Source organism: Zosterops lateralis (assembly GCF_965231275.1).
Source record: "Zosterops lateralis genome assembly, chromosome: 9".
Taxonomy (NCBI): Eukaryota; Metazoa; Chordata; class Aves; order Passeriformes; family Zosteropidae; genus Zosterops; species Zosterops lateralis.
This window is the reverse complement of record NC_139769.1, coordinates 18,526,909-18,536,697: the sequence shown is the minus strand read 5'-3', so window position 1 is coordinate 18,536,697 and position 9,789 is coordinate 18,526,909. Positions and strand designations below refer to the sequence as shown.

The 9,789-nt window shown below is 48.0% G+C and overlaps 1 long non-coding RNA gene across 1 annotated transcript in view; it reads left to right on the top strand.

Annotated features, from left to right (window-relative positions):
- The first annotated feature begins 3,002 nt into the window (after window positions 1-3,002).
- Window positions 3,003-9,789, top strand: part of LOC310912741 — a 38,986-nt gene continuing 32,199 nt past the window's right edge. The window contains exon 1 of the long non-coding RNA XR_014590707.1: window positions 3,003-3,088. This is a non-coding gene — a long non-coding RNA (uncharacterized lncRNA). The remainder of the gene's footprint in view (window positions 3,089-9,789) is intronic.

Below are 9,789 nucleotides of genomic sequence, written 5' to 3'. Positions count from 1 at the left end.
AACCTGGATTTAAAGGGTAAGCGCTTCAACAGAGGTGGATTTCTGGCGGTTACTCGGGTAGGTGGCAAAAGGAGCGATTTTCCAGCGATTTTAAAAAGAGGTTCCCTTTGAGCAGGCATGAATATTTCCTTCCTTCTTCCTTTCTTTTTTTTTTTTTTTTCTCCTCTGCCCCCTCCCCTTTCACCAGCGAACCCCCCCCCCCTCCTAATTCAGAACAATTTCTCACACGGAAAGGCATCGCGCCTCTCTATTGACGGGTGGGATCAATATTCCCCCCTCTGAAATTTGCTTTTCGTGGAGAGCCCGAGCTCTGCTCAGAGCTCCGCTCCTGATAGCTTAATTGTTTAATTCCCTCCATCCGATCCCCTCCCTTCTGTGTGTGTGTGTGTGTGTGTGTGTGTGTGTGTGTGGTGTGCGCGTCCCCTCCGCGGGCCCGGCGGGGGAGGCGGAGGTGGCGGAGGTGCCCCCGGGCCCTTCCCCGGCCGGGCCGGGCTGGCGCTCCGGCGCTCGGGCTGTCTGGGCGCGGAGCGGGGCGGCAGCGCCGATAAACATGGCTTTCCGGAGCCGCTGAACAAAGGTATTTAGTGGCGCGGCGCGCCGCCACGGGCAGCTCCCGCCCGCCGCGGAGAAGGTGCGAGGCGCGCAGCGCGGCGGGGGCTCGGTGCCCGTGCCCGGGGACTGCGGCCGGCCCGGGGCCGGGGCCGGGGCTGGGGCCGGGGCCGGGGCGGGCGGGGCTGGCGGGGCTGGCGGGGCCGGCACTGGGCGCTGTCCGCGCCGCGGGTGCTGAGGGGCCCGGGGCGGGTGCGGCGGCCGGGCCGGGCCGTGCGGGGCGGCGGCAGCGGGGCCGGGCACGGGAAGTTTCGGCAGGCGCTGTGTTGGCGGGGAGCAGGGGGGGGGCTCTGCTGCTCGGGGAGGGGAAGGGCAGTGTCAGATGGACACAGCGAGAGCAGAACTGGCGCCGCGCGGGGCTGCTCTTCCCGGAGAATCTCATGCTTTAATATTAAAAAAAAAACAAACCCAAAACAAACACCAAAAAAACAACCCCACGCAAAGTTTGGATTTCTGCCTAATTCTCGATGCATTTGTGGAGCGCCTCCCAATTTAGGACAATATCGGTCTAGGGTATCAGTACAGAGTGTTTTCGCCACGACTCGGTGCATTTCACTTTTTCAAACGGCTTTTGTTCAAGTTGAAGGAAACCCACTGCATCAGTTATTTGAGTTCCAACGCCGGCTAATGGGGTTACAGCCTTCAGTTTCACAGCGGGAAAAAATTACAGTGTTTGTTATTTACTTTCCAGCTGCCATTTAGAATACGACTTGAAAGCTTGTTGTGTTAGAGGAAACAGGAAATTACACCTAAAATGAGATCAAAATAGAGGAGAGTGTGTTGGAAATATTTTTTTTAATTATTTAAGGTAATGTAGCTATCGAAGTTTTTTTTTTTTTCTCTTTCTCTCTTTGTTTTTCTGATTTCTTTCAAATTCAAGCAAGAGTCTGTGATACAAAACAAACGCTGCTCTCGTATGTTTTCATAGGGAGCATAGTGGTAATACGTCAAGGGAGGCAAGGGCTCGCGTTAAGGAAGAAATCTGTAGAAAAAGCAAGCATCTTGTATTAATTTCAGTCGGAATCTAATCAACAAGCTGGTCAGTGACCGAGTGCAGTGGATAATGAGGGCTCTGTGTGCTGCGTAATTGCCCGTGGCTGGAGCAGCGCGGGGTCCCCGCCCGGCGCGGTCCGGGCTGGTCTCAGTGCCCCCTCCCCAGCCTCACACGGAGCCGCTCCCAGCGCCGGGAGCCGGGCACAAACAGCACGGAGAAGTTCCTTAGCGCCAGGCGAAGTGTGCCGTGCCGTGACGTTGCAGAGATCCTTTCTATTTAGTTGGCGAACAATAAAGGTTTATTATCACCGCGGCAGATCATCAGACAAAGCTTCCCCCTCCCGCCTCCCCCAGGCACGAGCGCCGCTGATAAGGGAACTGCTCCGGGTGACGGGCAGAGCCGCGGGCGCCATTCGGAAATAACTTCTTTTATTATTGTTATTTTTTCCCCCCGGTTCGCCGTTGGCAGCCCTCGGCAGGGCGGCGGCAGGTGTCGGGGCGGAGGTGCGCTGCTGCTGCCGCCGCCCCCGCCCGCCGCCGCGGAGCCGCCCGCCCGCCCGCAGCCGCTCGGGCACTGCCGGGGAGCGGAGCGCGCCGGATCCCTACTTTGAAGCCTTTTTCGCCTTAGATTTTTATGGCGCTAGGAGGCCTGACGGAGGAGCGCCTCTGCTGAGATCGGAGCCTTTGCTATTTTTTTCTTTGAATTTTTTTTTTTTTTTCCTCTCCATCGCCTTCCTTTCCTCCCTCCCTCCTCTTGGTAGCACATCGAGTCAGTGTGAGTCAGGACTTGTAAAATGCATTTCCAAAGCCCAGATGAAAAGTCTCTCAGGCGTGTCTGCTGCTTTATCGGAGCTTTCCCAAGCCCACCTATGCAAACAGATTTGTAATATTTGTGTGCTTAACCGTGCATCTCTTTTACAGGAATCTGTTGCTGCGTATGACATCTCTTGCAAGCTCCCAGAGAGAATTGATGGAGCATACAGCTAGGGAATAGGATACCAGAGAAGCACAGAGGAAGAATCCAAGCGATCACCAGGTAAACTCAGCCTTACTTTGATTTATTTCCTTTCACCTCGCCTGCAAGCTCTTGCCCACCCCAGTAAGGGAGCAGGAGAGCAGAGGGACTGTACGTGTGTGTATTAAATGCCTACTCCTCTCGCTCGCTTCCTCAGGATGGGAAGGTTCTGCGTCCACTGGATATGGGACAAGATCGCTCGGCAACCCTTGTGGATTCTCCTTCTTCTAGAGGCGAATTATAGTTATGGATTTATTGTCCCGGTGCAGCACTTCCACCAGCAGCAGCAACAGCAGCAGCAGCTTTCTGACTCTCTTCGGTGACGGGTATTCTTGGGTGGATAATACGGATTACGTTGTTATTGCTTAAGAATACGCGTAGTCGAGGAGAGTACCGGCGGCGGGCAGGCAGGCAGGCAGCGCGACCGCCCCCAGCCCACCAGCTGGCTCCTCACCTCCTCTAGTTGCCAAGGTAGCACCTTTTCCATCTTTTCCTACGCTTTGCAATGTTTCATTCTGTGTCTCTGCCCGGGCGGGGGGAGCTGGATGCCCTGTGTCTGGCCGAGGGGGTGCCCGGTGTGTGTGTGTGCGGGAGCGAGCCCCGGGCTGGGCAGGGCTGCCGGGCTCCTCGGCACAGGCTGGCGGGGGAGCCGGGGCCGCTGCGGGCTGCGCCGGGCGGGCAGAGCCCTTCAGGCTGCGCCGGGGCCGGGGAAAGGCTCTCGCCCCGTCCGGGCAGCCCCGGTCCCCGGCACTCGGCCGGCAGCCCCAGCCCGCTCCGCCCGCGGCCCCTGCCCCTCTCCGGGTAGGGGTGTGGATGGGGAACCGAGGCGGCCGGCCTCGCCTGCCGGGGCTCCCTCCCACCGGGACGGGGTCCCCGCGGGGCCGGGCGGCCCCGGCTCCGTCCGCGGCCCCGGCAGAGCCCGGGCGGCCGCCCCGCCGGCGGTCACGGCCCCGCGCCCGCAGCAGCCCAGCCGTGCGGGGCCGGGGGTGCCCGCGGGCGGGGAGGGCCGAGCACCCCGGGCCAGCCAGGCCGGGACTGCCCAGCCCGCCCTCCGCAGCGCGCCCGACCCGCGGGGAAGCCCCTCTGCCCCGGCTGCCCAGGGGCTCGCCCGGCCAGGGGCCGCTCCTGGGGAGCAGTTTGAGGCCGGCTGCTTTCATTGAAAGCAATGCCTCTCTTGCTCCTTTATCCTCACTCTGCAACCTGGCGAGGGCACGATTAAGCATCCACCTTCACACCAGCTCCAGGCCAGCAGAGTTTATGAAGCTTCTGAGGCCCCAGATTGAGACACATGCTCAGGGCCAGATCTGAGGGGTTTTTTCCCCTCTGCAGCTCAGGTAGTGCCTTATTTTTGCCCTTTCCAAGAGCCTATGACTCCCTAAATGCTACTTGCAGCTGGACAGGTGGGAGACACAACTAAGGGAGTGTTGATTCCCATAACTGGCTGAGACATGTCCCATCGCTTTAACACAGAAAAAGTGCATCTGTCCTTCTCTCCAATCTCAGCATCAGGGCACAGGATTTGGTCAAAACCTGATCGGTCTTTCAGATGTTGTGCTTAGGAAAATCCAGGCATAGTGTTCATAGTTCCAGTCTTTTTTTTCCCTGCTCCTCTGCCCACAAACCTGGCAGAGAAAAGGAGCAGGGTGTGATCATCCCTGTGTTTTGCCATTCAAGGCCTCTCCAAATGCCCATATGATCCCAGGTCTTGTTGCCATGTAGTCACAATTGTGAGACCAGATTTCAGCCTTAAGTGAATTAGATCAGAAGCCATTTTAAAGGAAGACCAGGAGTCCTGTGATAAGATGCCTTCTTGAATGCATCTTTCCCCAATCTCTGCTATAATGGGGCTAGGAATGGTTTTTAATGTGGACAAGCCAGACGTGGGGGGATCATTGAGAGTGTGAGGTGGGCTGATGGAGAATATCTTTCTCTCTGTCTCTTGCTTAGTGATTGAAAGGCTGTCAATGTTCTACTTAATAATTTCCAACAACTGCCAAAGCAATCTTAGTCTGTTGCCTTTAGTAGTGAGTGGAGTGCTCGTTGTAACACAGACGTGTGGATCTGTTATTCTTTAGACACATCTTTGATGCTAGCACTCTGATCCTTGTGTTTCTCTAATACCACTTGAAAGCAGATCTTTTTCCTTGTAGTTTAGTATGTTCAACACCCTCAGAAATAATGTTAAATTATGCTTTAAAAAGACATGATCAGCTGCTAAATCATAGTCAGTTCAGCACCGTAACACAGACACATTCACAAGTGCTGCAGGAACAGCGATGGAAACACTATTTTAAAATCCAGGTTTGTATTGCAAACCTCTCTCTGGTCAGAGCTTTTAGTTGACATTTTCCCTTGAGTCATGACTTAGAATATTATTAAGAGTTCCCATTTCATCACATAAAGGGCGTGGATTTGTTTGCTCTTTGCTTGGTTGAGTACCTTGTGTAGTATGTATTGAACTGGCACCCATAAATACAAGCTTAGCAAATGGTTCTCTATACTTGATTTCTTCTAGTTGCTTTCTGTAAAGCATGATGAGATGGTTTTGCTGAATAATGCCTTAATGACAGGGCTGATGCATTTTTAATGCATGTACTCTTTGTCATGGTCAAAATTAACGTTTTGATGATTGTAGATTTCTCTAAAATCTTTTGGGAATTGCTATGCTATGTGGATTAAAAGAGTGGAAGTGTAAGATTCGACTGGAGAAATACGGGATATGCTCACCAAAATGATTCTAGATTATTGTGCAAATGCTCAATGTAGACTCTTTGATGATGTTTCCCAATAGCATGATCTCAGAGGGACTTCCCCCCTATATTAGCAGTTCCAGGGGTCTGTCACATATGTATATCGAAGGACAGAAGGGGTCATTTTTGAACAACAGACCTCTAAGTAGTGACTATTCATACTGTGGGTCTGATCCTGGCAATGCACGCAGCTTCCACAGGACTGCTCAGGAAAGCAAGCTTGCTCATGTTCAACCCAAAATAGGGCCAAATCCTACTATCCAATGCGATAACAAACTCCCAATTGATTTCACTGTGGGAAAGATTAGACCCCTAGTGAAAGGGATTTTTAACAATGCTACACTTCCTACTTTGCTTTAGAAATTGCAAATCCTGTGTGCTAAAAAATAGCTCTAAAACCTCAGTGCCTCTAGTAGTCTAATGATATTTCATTAACGGCAAAAATTACACTAAAAGTTTACAATGGAAAATACTAAGAAATTACACTATAAATAAGGACGTTTAATTGTACCAGTATGAGCATTTTCTAAGACATTTTAGAATGAGGTTTGTGGCAGCACCAAGTGTGCATTAACAGCTATTTTGGTGAGGGCATATTTAATTAATTCAGAATGCTAAATTTCTGTTTTAAAACGGGTTTTTTTTAATCTGCATCCTGGTAGAAAATTAAATTAAAAAATTACCCCAAAAATAATTACTTGAACTTAGCCTTGTCTTTAAAGGCCATAATCCTATGAAGATTTATATCTCTGGGTAATATTCTTTGCTGGAGTAGCCTTGAAGGCTGCTGCCATAGGTAAGTCTTTGTCACGCCAGGGCCCCAGAGCGGCACAGGCGGTTGATGGCCAAGCAGACACTGGTGTGCCAGTGGCCCTGGTGCAGCGCAGGTGACACTATGATACTGGCTGTCCCCTGTCCTGCTCAGGCCTTCCCAGAGCAGGGAGCTGCCCAAAGGGCTCTGTCCCTGAGCACAGTGGGCACATCGTGCCCCACGACAGGAGTGGGAGAACAAAGTGCAATTTTGGTCCCTACTGTCCTGTGCAGGCAGGGTTACAGCCTTGCTGAGGTCTGCCCATAGCGTGAAGTGTTTCTCTGTTTAGCAGTACCCTAAATTAAGTGGTAGGGACTGCCATTGGATTTCAGGTGCTATTTCCAGAAATATTTAAAACTACAGCCCTTACATATGTATATATTCCTGAATGGAATAAATATACATGTATATACACAGGCACCCCTTTCTGAAGAGAGGCTAGAGCGCAGTAGAAAATCCCCATTCTCCCAGACTTGACAGAGGCACAAGAGCCACTCACCTCAGCAGGGGCCATGCTGTTACAGTGCGTATTTGTGACCTGTGTTACAATTCCTCTTGCTGCTGCAAATTTGCCTAAAATAAATGCCCACTGAGTTGCATATAGATGTGTATGGTTATGCAGATGTTTTTACTTTGTGCTTTTAAGACTACCTATGATTTTGAGGGGAGTGTAAGTTTTCTTCCCATAACAAGTTATTGTCTTTCATATCAGTTTAGGTGGCTTCTGGTGTTCGTAGGGTTTTCTTGAGGAAAATGAAAACAGTAATAACTATACATCCACACAGCTCTACACATACTTTGCAGCTGTAAGAATAAGCTAACCAGCCTTTTTCTCTGCCTTTTTACATCACACTAGTCGTAATGTACACAACTGGATTTTTATGAGCTTTTTGAAATAAATCACGTCTTTACGTACACAAAAGGCTTTTTCTTCTCTTCCTTTTAATAGATTACTATTTTTCTGAAAAGCATCGCCCCCAGGTATTACCCGTAGCTGTTATGACATCTCACCATTTAGTGTTGTAAAGGTAAATCATAACACTCATTATTAAGAGCCATAAATTTTTACCAGAATCATCATCTACCTCCTGAAAGCTTTAATGGTAGAAACATTTCCTGGGCTAACGCCCATGATGATTACACGCTTTTTATTGCTATCATTTAGTAACCAAATTGCTCAAAAATCAAAGGACTTGATTATCACATACCTGCAATGCATAGAGCTATTTATAAATGTTGGCTCGATAATAACAATGACTCAAAAGAAATTTAAATGACGAGCCAAAAATAAGTAGTTTAAAAGTGAAAAAACAAGCCAGAATTCATAGAGGTGATGGAGAGTCTGACTGCAAAGGACAGAGAGGATCCTGAGGAAGGTAAAGAGAATAGTCTAGGAGGTGATGGTAGAAGGTAGATGTGACCCAGCTTTTCAGAGTTAGAGGGCAGAGAAGAGGTTAGGCACCAGGGACTGTAAGTGAGGAGGAATCGCAGTGTGGCGCTGGAAGCATGTACCAGAAGTGTTGAAACCAGGGCTGGAACATCACACAAGTTTGGTAGCTTGCTTCCTGGAAAAACAGTATCTAGTTATAAGAAGCCAACAAAAAATAAGGCGAAATATTCCAGAAACTAGAGCGGGTTGGTTGATGAGAAAAATAAGTGTCTTGAATATATGGCTGAAAGGTGGTTTATATATGTTTTTATATACACACACACACATATATATATGACTATGCATACCTAGCCAAAATTTCATAATAATGCCTGTATAGATAAATGAAATAAGTATCCTGCTTTTAAAATTGTTCTCCTGCAGAAACCAGTGGGAATTTTCCATTAATTTCAGGGGGCTCAGAATTTCTCCTATCGGCAGGAAAGCGGTGTAGCCTGGTGTGTGCAAATAGACCTAGAAGCTATGTACGGAGAAAATGCGGCATGGCTATCAAGAAACATTTCTTTTCAGTGAACCCAAGATCCCTCTAGCCAGTGGGGATGATGTAAAGCAACAGAGCAATCTCCAGGCAGGAAAGCCCTTGCCTGGGAGATGTAAAATTAACTTGGCTAAGACACAGCAAGCAGTAGTCACCCAAGGAGGCCTGGAGAGCCATCGGGGAAGGCCTCCTCACCTCTGACTGTTGCAACACAACTCCATGGAGCTGAAATGGCTCCCATAATTTCTCAACCGTTTATACCACTAGAAAGAAAGGCTAGGCCCAGAAGAGGTAACTTACACTCTCCAAACTACTCAAGAGTATTTCAGAAAAAGTAGCTCTTTTATCTGTTTTGGGGTCAGTTGTCACCACTGTGTTGCTCTGTGTCAGCTCGTCTGAGTTACACCCCTTTCACATTATTGCACGAGGCATGAAATGTTGGAAAAATATAGCTGACTTTAATATTAACAATTGATGATTCATAACCTTGTTTGTAATGTTAGCAGTTCCCTTACTAAATTGGGACAATGCCACCAAGTTTATTAATGATCACAGGTCGAACCAATCTTTTAAATCATTGGAAATCAAAGATAAAGTGATCAACATGGGGCTGGTCTTCTCTAATTGGAGAAAGAGGAACATTCTGAACCAGAACAGTACAGCATGCAATTGTGCAGCCTGTTACCAAAAAAAGAACCATCTCACTGCATCTTGCAGAGGCATTTACATAGATAATGTAGATTTCATATGACTACTTTTAGATTATCTGATAGTACTAGCTGTGCAAATATTCACATTCTCCTAAGAAGACGCTGATTTAAAAAATCAAATAAAAAGGCATCACTAATTACTGCATTATTAAGGATTTATTTTATTTCTTTAATTTAGGTGCTATTTCTTTAATAGTAGGAGCAGGGAGGCTTGATGGACTAATGCTTCCCACGATCTGGAAACTCTTCCTTTAACAATCATTCTTCAGGAGATAACTTACCTGGTTACTCCAAGAAAATGCATTTCGTATTACCTCTTCATCAATTTGCCTTGATAGATTCTTCTGTTTTGCAGTTTATTGCTTGCTGTTTTACTGGAGCAACACTTATTAAAGTCTTGATGCTCAGGTTGTTAAAAACGACCACTGTGGTAAAAACTGCTTCTTGCTCCCCTACTTTCCTCCACTGCCTTCCTGTTTATGATACATGCAAAAGATTTGAGGGGATGGAATGGATTTTTTCTCAATGTGTTTTATTTTAGAAGTGTCAGAAATGTCATTTAATCTCCTAATTTTTTCCTAATTTTTTTTTTTCTGAAGGTCTTGAACTATAGAGTAGAGCAGTGGAAACTTTCTCAGGCTTCAGCTTAAGAGGTGGTGATTTTTCAATTTTTAAGAAAGAGACCTTTATCCCCACGTGTTTGCCAGGGTCTGAGTTATGCAGAACACAATAACATAATTACTTTCAAGGTTTCAGTACAATCCGTTTTGTTTTGACTGCTCATTGTCATTTGTTGTGTTATGACATCATATGGCTGTCCCATCATGTGTCACACATGTAATAATATAAATCCATTTGCCTTCAGTTGTTCAAAGAGCCCCTTGATGAAAACCAGATCTGCAAGTCCTGCTCTTGGAAGCAAGAGCCAAACCCACTCCCTTTTACTTTTCTTGTTTAGATGCTTGTCACTTTG